This window comes from Garra rufa, chromosome 4, assembly GCF_049309525.1.
Source record: "Garra rufa chromosome 4, GarRuf1.0, whole genome shotgun sequence".
Taxonomy (NCBI): Eukaryota; Metazoa; Chordata; class Actinopteri; order Cypriniformes; family Cyprinidae; genus Garra; species Garra rufa.
Genome location: NC_133364.1, coordinates 48,209,385 through 48,222,647, shown reverse-complemented (window position 1 = coordinate 48,222,647; position 13,263 = coordinate 48,209,385).

The following is a 13,263-nucleotide window of genomic DNA, read 5'->3' as shown; positions in this document are numbered from 1 at the left end:
CCCCATTATGGGCTTGCACCGTGATCCACATTGGGGCCAGCCGTGGAAGCCCAGACGTACTAAAAGTGGGACCTGTAAAGGTACTGCATGGGTCTTAACTGGGCAATTCATGCCGAACCCATTTGGGCCCCACCTGCCCAAAGGGGTTTAAAGTGGGTTTGCACCCGGGATCCACATGGGGGCCAGCCGTGGATGCCCAGGTGGGTTTTAAGTGGGATCTGTAAGGGTCTTATGTGGGTCCTAACTGGGCAATTCATGCCAAACCCATACCAACTTGGCCTATAAAAATTCTATGCAGGACCCATATGTGCATTCCCAGTTCAAACCCATGCCCACTTGGCCCATAAATATGCCATTCAAGACCCATATATGTGTTCCCAGAACAAACCCATGCCTACTTGGCCCATAAATATGTCATGCAGGACCCATATATGAATGAATGAATGAATGATGGATTTATATAGCGCTTTCATTGTGTATTGCCGTACACCCAAAGCGCTTTACAATCATATGGGGGAACTCTCCTCAACCACCACCAGTGTGCAGCATCCACTTGGATGATGCGTCGGCAGCCACAGTACAACGGCGCCGGTGCGCTCACCACACACCAGCTACAGGTGGAGAGGAGAGAGTGATGGAGCCAATTCAGTGAATATGTGTTCCCAGATCAAACCCATGCCCACTTGGCCCATAAATATGCCATTCAAGACCCATATATGTGTTCCCAGATCAAACCCATGCCCACTTGGCCCATAAATATGCCATTCAAGACCCATATATGTGTTCCCAGATCAAACCCATGCCCACTTGGCCCATAAATATGTCATGCAGGACCCATATATGTGTTCCCAGCTCAAACCCATGCCCACTTGGCCCATTAATATGCCATGCAGGACCCATATATGTATTCCCAGTTCAAACCCATGCCCACTTGGCCCATAAATATGCCATGCAGGACCCATATATGCATTCCCAGTTCAAACCCATGCCCACTTGGCCCATAAATATGTCATGCAGGACCCATATATGTGTTCCCAGATTAAACCCATGCCCACTTGGCCCATAAATATGTCATGCAGGACACATATTTGTATTCCCAGCTCAAACCCATGCCCACTTGGCCCATAAATATGTCATGCAGGACACATATTTGTATTCCCAGCTCAAACCCATGCCCACTTGGCCCATTAATATGCCATGCAAGACCCATATATGCGTTCCCAGTTCAAACCCATGCCCACTTGGCCCATAAATATGCCATGCAAGACCCATATATGCGTTCCCAGATCAAACCCATGCCCACTTGGCCCATAAATATGCCATGCAAGACCCATATATGTGTTCCCAGATCAAACCCATGCCCACTTGGCCCATAAATATGCCATGCAAGACCCATATATGTGTTCCCAGATCAAACCCATGCCCACTTGGCCCATAAATATGCCATGCAGGACCCATATGTGTGTTCCCAGTTCAAAACGATGCCCACTTGGCCCATAAATATGCCATGCAGGACCCATATATGCATTCCCAGTTCAAACCCATGCCCGCTTGGCCCATAAATATGCCATGCAAGACCCATATATGTGTTCCCAGATCAAACCCATGCCCACTTGGCCCATAAATATGCCATGCAGGACCCATATATGTGTTCCCAGATCAAACCCATGCCCACTTGGCCCATAAATATGCCATGCAAGACCCATATATGTGTTCCCAGATCAAACCCATGCCCACTTGGCCCATGCCTGTCCCTTATGGGGCGCATGTAATCAACTCATATGGGCTTCCTATGTGGGACTCACACTACAAAACCTACATGGGGCCCGCTTATTTCACCCAGCCAAAGCCAGTTCAGTTTCCACAGAGGGGCCTTCCAGCTTCGCCTACTCCACAAGGCCTTCCGTTTCCACAGCGGGGCTTTCCAGTTTCGCCTACTCCACAAGGCCTTCCGTTTCCACAGCGGGGCCTTCCAGCTTCGCCTACTCCACAAGGCCTTCACTTTCCACAGCGGGGCCTTCCAGCTTCGCCTCCTCCACAAGGCCTTCAGTTTGCACAGTGGGGCCTTCCAGCTCCGCCTCCTCCACAAGGCCTTCAGTTTCCACAGCGGGGCCTTCCAGCTTCGCCTCCTCCACAAGGCCTTCAGTTTCCTCAGCGGGGCCTTCCAGCTTCGCCTCCTCCACAAGGCCTTCAGTTTCCTCAGCGGGACCTTCCAGCTTCGCCTCCTCCACAAGGCCTTCATTCACCACAGCAGGGCCTTCCAGCTCCGCCTCCTGCACAAGGATTTCTGACCCCGCCTCCCCTGAGGTGCCCTGCTCATCACAAGGGGTGAGGGTCAGGGTGAGGACAGTGTCCTTACTTGCCTTCCAACCTGTTAAAATTTGATTAGAAAAAAATAGTAGGAACGAGGCTGAACTATAATGTATTATAATATTCAAACAGGCAGATTATTTGACACTGCCGCACACAAGAATTTTAAGACTATATTTCTTAGCTTGTATGCATTTATATATTTTCTGAAACACAGGCAAAAAATTTACTATAGGCTATTTTTCACACTGGATGCAAGTTTACATGATTTTCTTTGAGGTGTGAATAGCTAAAGGCGAAAAAATGGGGAAACTTAGTACAACATACACCAAATATCGATTTGGCATCTAAAGAAAACCCAACTATGTTTTACCAAATTTTCAGACTACACTTGGTAACCTTTATTAAGAAGGCTATGTATTGAACATGGCTGGAATTATAATCTTAAAACACCAGAGTATTGTTTATTTATTTAATTTTCGACTTATTTTCATATTCAACAAAAAGTAGTTCTACCTTCAGTGGACAGTGTCTTGTTTGCCACAATTATCTCGTCCATGTAACCAACATTCCACAACGTTGAAATGTAATAACGCTGTCATTTCTTGAATAAACCAAAAATATTTAAATATTTATAAGTGCTGAAAAAATAGGGAAGTACTGACAATCAACTGTACAAGTAGACGACTGAAAAAATATATACTGTACATCTCACCTGCACAAACCAACTCATTAAATGCTGTTATTTTGCTGAGGTGTTGTGTAGCCAGTGGGTCCAGCTCGCATCTTGGGGTGAGGGAAGTTTATCTGGTTTCTTGCCATTGCCTTCCTTCTGAAGGAGGAGGAGTGGCTTGTAGCCCATTGCATGTAGCTTCTCAAGCTGCAAAGACATTTATTTGTAAAGGATAAATGCACTTATAACCAGCAAAAGCAAAATTACTGAGTCATCATCAAAACTGAATTTTCTATTTTGTCAAATTTACTCTGTATGAAAAATTATCTCTGGCTTGAATTTGATGTTAGAATTATTAACAGGTCAGGACTCAATGTTAAATTTTAAAAGTGGTTAAAAGTCAAAATCTTGTTGCCACTTGTATGAATTTGGTAGCCCTGTAGATGTATAGATTTTTTCCATCCATCTTTCATATTTACCACCCCAAATGAATAGGTTTACACTGAAAATCAATGCATTTCAATACACTGCAAATACATAACGGGATTAGTTCTAGACGGAAGATGGTACATCTAGGATACAGGATTTAGTCAAATACACAATATAGCTGTGTTGTTTACTTTGGTAAACCTATTCATACTGTATGTTTTTTTTACAAGGTTAAGTGCTCATGAAATAAATGAATTTTTGGTTGTCTTCTGAATGTTGTCAGGGATTCTGCATTCCGGATGATGGTAGGAAGATCGTTCCACCAGCATGGAACCATTAATGAGAATGTTCTGGAGAGTGAATTTTTGGCAATGGGTACTTAGTTCATTAATATGCCTTTCAAGTTAACAGTCAGTGACCTTAATAGGTAAATCTGCTGGCCTGTTCCCAAAATCCATAACCAATTTGAACTCACACAGGAACTGACTCCACACTTCCCCTCCAATCCCCAGACTTTCTTCTGCCCACCTACTGTGCAATATTTAATACATTTGATAACACCTGCTATTCTGTGCAACTTCATTACTGTTCAATATTTAATACTTAATACTTCTGATACAATCAAAATCAGTTTACAAACCAAATTAATTTTTTTATTTTAATTTATATAGCTTCTCAGAACTGTGCACCTTACACCCCTCCCCCCTCTTTTGCAATACTTATTTTATTCCTTGTTGTTACATTTCTCTTATGTACATGTTGACAGTGGAAAAGGAGTTGCTTCAGTCTCGTTGTACATGTGTATAATAACAATAAAAGGCATTCTATTCTATTCTATTCTGAAGAATCTGTGTTTAAAGTTAAACTCCACTTTTAACAGTAGTACCTAAATTCCTTATTATTATTGCATGAATGCCATGACTACATTAAATTCATCACATACTACTGAAAGGGGGAATCACATGCTCAATTTAAGTCAGTTTTTCAATAAAGATTTACCTGGCCCGCAACTTGGACAGTTTTTAATTTTGGACCACCACGTGTCTAACACGCCTGCACTAGGCTTTAACTGTGTGAAAGAGAACCTTCAAGTTGCATTTGGTGTTTAAACACTGTTTAGAGGTCGAGGTAGAGGTAAACCCTATATTTCAGAAATCTGGTTTAAATCCCTCTTTAAAATAAATAAAAATAAAAGCATTTGAAAAATATATTATGATCTTCTGTCAAAAATGTCACTCAATCAGGACTGGTAAATTTGGCGACCCTATTAAAAAAGGTAGTGTTAATTGTACACACCAAAATGATGGCTTCATCACGCATGGCTGCCTCATTGTGGGTTTTTTTAAGATTGCCAAGCCACTCCTCCTTCTTCATATCAAGGGCCTGCAGTCTCTTCAACAAACGTGCCTTCTTGGGCTGCTCTGCCCCACAGGCCTTACCAACCTTAGTGGCACAGGGCATGACCTGAGGACAGTTGGGGCATTTCTTCTTATTAGAAACCATGTTGTCTGAGAAAAAAAAGAAAGAAAAAAGAGAAAGTAAAACCACAATCCTTTGTAAAAGTCTGTGGCAGTTTGTGCAGCAAGTAGATTCCAGAAGAGGCATTTTTCTTGTCTGTTGAAAGTAGGCAGCTGTGTTTTCCCATCTCTGGAATGTAAACTGCTGGCAGTGGGAGGCAAAAAGTCTCCTTTTTTCGTGATGTTTGTATCAAAAATGTGTTGTCTGAGCACTGTGCTGATCTGCTGAAGTTAAATATTAGGAAAATCTGAGAAAAGTTTAAAAGCAGGGAGCAAAGCGCGGAGCAGTAAGCAAAAGCGTCCGAACAGTAGCAAAGGCGTAGCAAAGCCGGAGCATTCTCCACTGTACACACACAGTGGAGATTTAAATTAGAGAACAATCTTAAAACTTAAAATCTAAAGGAATATTAGCTGTGGGTTTACCACTATTATACTAACTTGTTTGACAAAATAATAATTTAAATGAAAACCTTTATTTTGTGGAAAACTGTAAAATATTATTCTTACCATTTCTACTAGACAAAAATATTCTCCTCAGGACTTTATTCTCATTATTACAGCTTTTTATTATTACTTGTTTTTTATTACATTATTTATATAATGGGAAGGCAGTAATGTTTTACTGCACTTTCACATATTCTGTAATGTGAATACATACATTATATATAATAAAAAATGTTTTTTTGTACCATATTTAAACAGGTTCTATAAACTGAAATAGAAGGGTACAATGACACTAAAAGGGTGCTTATTTTAAACACAAAGTTGATTCTGCACTAATTTCATCTAATATTTCATTCTTTTTTTAAAACATAGTACTTTTAACTCTTTCCCCGCCAAACACAGAATATTCTGTTATTTATGAGACAACGCTTCCCCCAGAATGTTCTGTACGACAACACTTGATTAGAATGTATGCCAAGACAGGAATATAGGATAGTTACTTTGAATGTTAATGCGTTACTAAATCCAATTAAAAGAAGTAAATTTATTGCCAAAATGAAAAGAGAAAATCAACAGATAATCTTTTGGCAGGAGACACACCTTTCAGACAGAGCATGGAAAATTAGGGAAAATGGGATTTAAAGTTTTTTTTTTCTTCATATAAAAATGGACATAAACGGGGAGTAGTAACATTAATTCCAAATAAAGTTATTTTTCAATTGATTTCTGATAGGGAAGGGCGATATAGCCTTGTAAAAGGGACTATTGATCAAAATGAAGTCACTTTATTTAATGTATACAGACCACCTGGAGAAGATAAAGCATTTCTCAAGAAAATATTTACTACCATAGCCAAGGAGGCCTCTGGTACATTGATCTGTTGGGGGGACTGGAACATGCATCTCCAACCTAAATTTGATTCGTCTTCCAGCAAACAAATTAACCGGGAAGCTAGACAAATGAGAAATATGATGAAAGAATTAGGCATAATAGATGTGTGGAGGGACCTACATCCTTCAAAAAAATACACTTTCTTTTCCTCTGCTCATGTCTCACTCTAGAATTGATTATTTTTTTATGTTTGGTTCAGAATGACATAGAATAAAGGATTGCGAAATAGGAGCAAGGGACATCTCAGACCATTCAGGAGTATACCTTACAGTGTTCCTGGATAGTAAACCTAAAAAAAAACAATCTGGCATCTCAATGCCAATCATTTAAATGATTTAGCATGTAAAGAATATGTTAAAAAAGAACTCTCTGATTACTTAACACTTAATGATAATGGAGAAGTATCACCCAGTACCCTATGGGACGCAGCCAAGGCTGTTATGCGAGGTAAACTTATAATGTGGGCATCACAGAGGGAAAAAAAAAAAGAAAAACAGAAACATTTAAAGAATTTGAACACACAACTTAAAGAGTTGGAGATTAAATATAGAAGGAAAAATGATCCAACTATTTTGAAAGAGATAAAAGAAGTTAAATCTGTACTTAATAAGATATACGATGAGCAAATACAATTAAAACTGAAATTTATTAAGTAGAGATTTTATGAAAATGGCCCCAAAGCAAAAAAACTTCTAGCATGGAGAATAAGGAAACAGCGGACAGAAAGAAGTATCTGTAAAATTAGAGATCCCAAAAATAAACAGATTTTTCATAAACTAGAAGAAATACAACAGGCTTTTGAAAGATACTACAAGGAATTATACACACATTGGATTTACCATCAATTGGATCAACGCAAAACAAAATATTAACTCAAAAGATAACAATAGAGGAAATAAGTAATACCATATCAAAACTCAAAACAAATAAGGTACCAGGAATGGACGTTTTTTTGCTGAGTGGTATAAAACTTTTAAGGAACAATTGATGCCAATGATTCAGGAATGCTTTAATTACACTTTACAGGAAGGGGACCCCCCTAGATCTTGGAGAGAAGTTTTAATATCTGTAATTCCGAAAGAAGGAAAAGATCTGCTAGAATGTAATTCATATAGACCTATTTCACTTTTAAATATTGATTACAGACTCTATACATCCATACTGGCCAAGCGATTAGAAGACATTCTTCCGGAATTAATAGATATAGATCAAACAGGTTTTGTGAAACAAAGACAGACACATGATAACATATGGTGAGCCCTACATGTAACTGATTATTTATCTCAGAATAAAACTAGTGCCCTGCTAATTAGTCTGGATGCAGAAAAAGCTTTCGATTCAGTAAGTTGGGATTTTTTTATACTTAGTTTTACGTTTTGGGTTTGAAAATGACACTATTAGAATATTTAAGTCTTTATATTTGACCCCTATAGCAAGAATTAAAATAAATGGGGATATTTCTGAATATATAACTTTAGAAAGGGGATGTCGACAAGGGTGTCCATTAAGCCCTACCCCTTTTGCGTTATTTATTGAGCCGTTGACACAACTAATCAGAGATGATACGGAAATAAGAGGAGTAGTAGTTAAAGATATAGAACACAAGATTTGTTTATATGCTGATGTATTATGGTTTCTTTCATACCCAGAACTTAGCTTACCCAAAGTGATGTATTCTCTTGAAAATTTGGACTATACTCGGGATAAAAATTAAATATACATAAAACACAGACTCTTCTGTGTAATTATAACCTTAGTGATAAGATACGTAAAGAATATACATTTAAATGGAATACCTCTTCTATGAAAAATCTTGGAGTTCAAATTCCTGCAGACTTATCAAACATTTATAAAATTAACTATTGTCCCATTACAAAAATGATAAAAATGGACCTGAGCAGATGGCTTCTCCTGCCTTTAGACCTATATAATCGAATAGAGATAAAGAAGATGAATATATTACCACGATTACTTTTTCTTTTTCAAGCTTTACCAATAGAAATACCAAAAAGGCAATTCGATGATTGGAAAAAACTAATATCCCATTTTATCTGGAAAAGCGGGCGGCCTAGAGTGAGATTTAACACTCTACAACTCCCTAAAGACCAGGGTGGGACAGGCCTACCATCGTTAGATGACTACTATAAAGCAGCACAACTAAGACATTTGGTTTGTTGGTGTAACGATGAATACTGTGCAAAGTGGAAAGATTTTGAACAGTCACAACTTGAAATACCTCTCCAAGTGTAGGAGATAGAAACTTTCAGCAATCACAATTGCACAAACTAAATTCTTTAACGAAGACTCCATTAGAAATTTGGTATAAAGAATTAAGGAATCCTAAAACGGAAAAACAGGGAAGAATTTTGAGATGGGTGGAACATGTTCTACAGTTTAAACCAGCAAGACTGATCTAAGATTTAAGCAATGGAGCTTAAAAGGTATAACCTCCTTCTTCTGTCTTATCTCTACTGAGAGTGGACTAGAGAGTTTCCAACAACTTTCTCACAAATATAATTTAGATAAACAAGACTTTTTCCGTTACCTTCAAGTTAGACATTACTTTAATAAGAATATAATAGATACAGAAGAAAAAGGATCAACAATTGTACAGATATTTGTAGATGCCTACAAAAAGAAGGTGAATAAGAGACTTGTATCAAGAATTTATTCTTGTTTAATGTCAACAAAAAAATTCAACAATGTATGTCAAACAAAAATGGGAAAAGGAAGCCAACACAAACATAACAGAAGAAGCATAGTTAACTATGTGGAAAACACAAATGACTACAACTAATTCAGCTTTATGGAGAGAGTTTACATGGAAAAACGTAATAAGATTTTTCATTACTCCTAGAATAAAACATTTTCAAACTGGAAATCAAAAAATGAGTGAATGCTGGAGAAAATGTGGAAATGTGATGGCTGATCATTTTCATATCTTTTGGGACTGTAGTATTATACATACTTACTGGCAGAACCTGTCAGGAATCAGGCAGGAACAGACGAAACAACGACGTAGTAAAAGACGAATATTTAATAAATCCAATGGGAAACAGGCAGACACAGGAACATGGAGTGGAAACATCAAGGAATAACATCAAAGACCGACAGAATGCAGGGGAAAACACACACATTAAATAGACAGACTGATTGGGATACACAGGTGTGGGAAATTGGGCAGGAACCAAAATACACAGAGCTGCGGGGGGAAATGATGGGAGAAACCAACTAAATAGTCCGGGGGTGTGACAGAACCTAAATAAAGAGATAAATGCAATAATGGGACTAAATCTTGAGTGTAACTTTAAAACAATGTATTTGGGAATTTCCTCTTCAATAATAACAAAGGAGGACATATACCTCTTTAATATACTATTAGCGACCAGTAAGAAGGCCATTACAAGGAAGTGGCTTAAGGAAGATCCCCCATCTGTATCTGAATGGCAAGATATTGTAAACAATGTGTACAGTATGGAAGTTCTGACATTTTCCTTAAGACAACAATCTGCTAAAATTTCAACATGCTGGGGAAAATGGTTGAGAAGAAAAGAAAGGTCATCTTATGGGTTTGACACCGTCTCCTTTTAATTTTAAGACTTTTGATTCCCATTTGACTCTAATCCAATATATTGTGTCGGATATGTAACTCTTAACATAATTTTGTATGGCAGAATCTGATCAAGACCTAATTACTCAAGAATGCTCTAATGTACTTGGTGACCAATGTATGTATATGTTTGTTATGTTTAATTTTTTCTTATGTTGTGAGTTCTTTGTTCTGTATGTAAAAAAAAGGGGGGGAAAATAAAGTATAAAAAATAAAAAATAAACCACTGAAATAAGTACATTGCATAAGTATTCATACCCTTAACTCAATACATAGTTGAAGCACCTTTACAGCCTCAAGTCTTTTTGGGTATGATGTGACAAGCTTTGCACATCTGCATTTGGCAATTATCTGCCATTCTTTGCCTCACCTTTTTACCTCTCAAGCTCTGTCAGCTTGGATGGGGGCTGGCAGACATTTTCTAGAGTCCTAGTTGTTCCAATCGTCTCCCATTATGGATAATGGAGGCTACATGCTTCTGTAAACCTTCAATGCAGCAGATTTTTTTCTGAACTCTTCCCTAGATCATTGCCTTAACATAAGTCTGTCACTGAGCTCTACAGGCAGTTATCTTGACCTCAGGACTTGGTTTTTGCTCTGATATGCATTTTCAGCTGTTAGACCTTTTCTGAGAGGTGTGTGCCTTTCTAAATCATACTCATTCAAATGAATTTGCCACAGTTTAACTCCACTCGAAGTGTAGTAACATCTAGAAGCAATATGAATGCTCCTGAGCTAAATTTCGAGTGTCCCAGAAAAGGGTATGAATACTTATGCAACAGGATCTTTTCAGTTTTTATATTTTTAATAAATTTGCACAAATGTTTAAAACCTATTTTTTGCTTTGCCATTATGGAGTAGGGAATGTAGATTGATGTGGGGAAAAAAATTATTTGAAGTAGTTTAACATAAGGCAGCAACATAACAAAATGTGAAAAAAATGAAGGGGTATGAATAATTTCGCAAGGCACTGTATTTGTGTTTTGTATGCCTGAGCTTGAAATTGCATTCTTGAAATGTTTTTATATTTCAATTCTTTGTAAATTGTCTTGTTATAGAAATCACGTCCAAATTTGACTCGGCAAAGAGTGGGAAAATTGGGACCACGGGACTGATAAGATAACATTGTGATTTATGTTTTGGGAGGAGAAACTAACAGTACCCCAAGTTAGGACAATGTTTTAATTGGTCAAGACACCATTTGGAATGTGTCTAAAAGCTGAGTTTAAATACCCAGGACACCATTAGATCTCTCTCTTATTTGTTTACGCTCCTTCGTGCCGCCGCGTTTCAATGCTGCTGTTTAGTGTTCTTTGAACGCTCGCTGACCTGCATGCCAGTTGCTCCTCTAAAGGAAACATGAGGAGATTGTTACACTTCTGTCTTTTACTTTGTCTTTTATTTCTTTCCGTTGAGAGTTTCCTGTTCTAGTGAAGACACGATGAAAGTAATTCCCATAACACAAAGGCAACGCAAATACAACCTCCAGATTCTAGCTGAACTGGTGCATTTGATTTAAAGTTTAATAGCCTCAATACGAGGGTTAATTAAGTGATTGATGGTTGTTCAGGTCTAAGCAATTGCACATATTGCTATAAACTTGGGATTTCATATTTTCACTCATTCTTTCTGCACTTTCTCTTTCTGCAACCTGTGTGAATTCATGTGTTTATGTGTTAGATTAGTTTATATGTCTTAGATTTATCCAATAAAATCTTATTTTTAATAGAAAAGAGAAGTATCTTGTGTTTTGTGCTTACAAGTTAATGTCTAAAACTGCCAACCTTGCTACTGTGCTAATATATAGTGTTTTCACTATATTCTGGATAGTAATATCCATTGCAGAGTTATGTATACGGCTCGTTCCATGAATCGCGCGCCGACTCTGAACAGCCATAGAACAGCGATTCTGTTCAAATTCCCTATTGAATCATAATCAATTCCCCTTCAGCTAAATGTAATTCCCTTACAGTACCTAAACTAAAAGTGGAATATTCCCCTTGGCAAACATATTAATATATTACATTTCAAGTAACTAAAATTACTTAAGTTTCCTTTACAATAATGAGTTTGTCACAGCTCAGGATAGTGGCTAGAGAAGGTTTGAGGCTTTTGGCTGCAACCGACATTGCATAGGGTAAAATTGGGGAAAGAAGCCACCCCCACTTTTAATTTTCCTCTTGACCACAGATGGTGGCCAAAGGTATATCTAAACAATTGCATTTTTGAGGGTAATCTCATTAGAACAGTTTTAAGGTAAACTGATCTAATTAATTGATATTTGAAAAAGTGTGTGTTTACATTACGTTAAATGTGAAATATTTGTTCCCTGCAGACTAAGGTAGGATTAATTCTAACTTAGCTCTGAGGAAAGAAATACATACAGATATTTTATGTTTAAAGCTAAAATTGTACCCTTAGGATAAGATTGCCCCCTCAAAAAAATGATGGAATTTAAAAAACTAATGAAATTCTTGATGGTTTGAAGCATTAGTGGTGTTTGAATAGTGATCACCTTCTTCTGGGTTTGAAGAGTGATGAACTCCAAAGATGTTAGTCTGACTCGTGATGATGGAAAGTGAAGACATGGCTGTAAGTCGTGGCCTGCCTGGCACGGATGTGCCAGCCCTGGGACTCAGGCAGGTCACTGAACTCAGGCTGGTTCTGTGGAGGTCACACTGTTCTGCAGAGTTTAGTTTCAACACTTTTAAAACACACCTGCCTGCAATTTTCAAATAATTCTAAAATTGCTTATTTTTACAACCACTCCTGCCCACAAAAGCCACCACAAAACAACCTATATAGTTTTTTTCAGCAAATCGATGGCATTTACATGAAATAGTTTTGTAACATCAGTACATTTCTGACACCGGTCTTCTATGTTTCTATGCTTGAATCTCTTCATCCCAGTGTTTGAGCCTTTACCATTGTAAATGAGGGCCAGGTGACATTAAATTAACAGAATACTGTGAACTGATAAAAACAATTTGATAAATTACCCCTTTAAGGAGGCCTTGATTCAGCCGGCAGACCAGGAAATAATAAACATGGTGGACACCACCATTCACTTCTGTGTGTCAGGAAGAGTAGTGGACTCATAGAATGCCCACAGAATTCCAGGTATCCTTGTTTCATTTATAAATACACTACAAGTCCTAAGTAGAACAAATCATGTAATTGCATAAGACTGTTTATACAGCAATGGACGTGACTGCTACAAGAAATGCATTTAGTGAACCTAGTTATGTATTTCTATGCAGACAAAATCTGCCTACATCCTCATCAGCTGCAGAGAATAACTGCCAATCAATCACATGACAATCAAAATAGTAATAGACAATGAAGATATCATTGAAGATAGTGCTGACATTTCATTGGCACTCAGCATT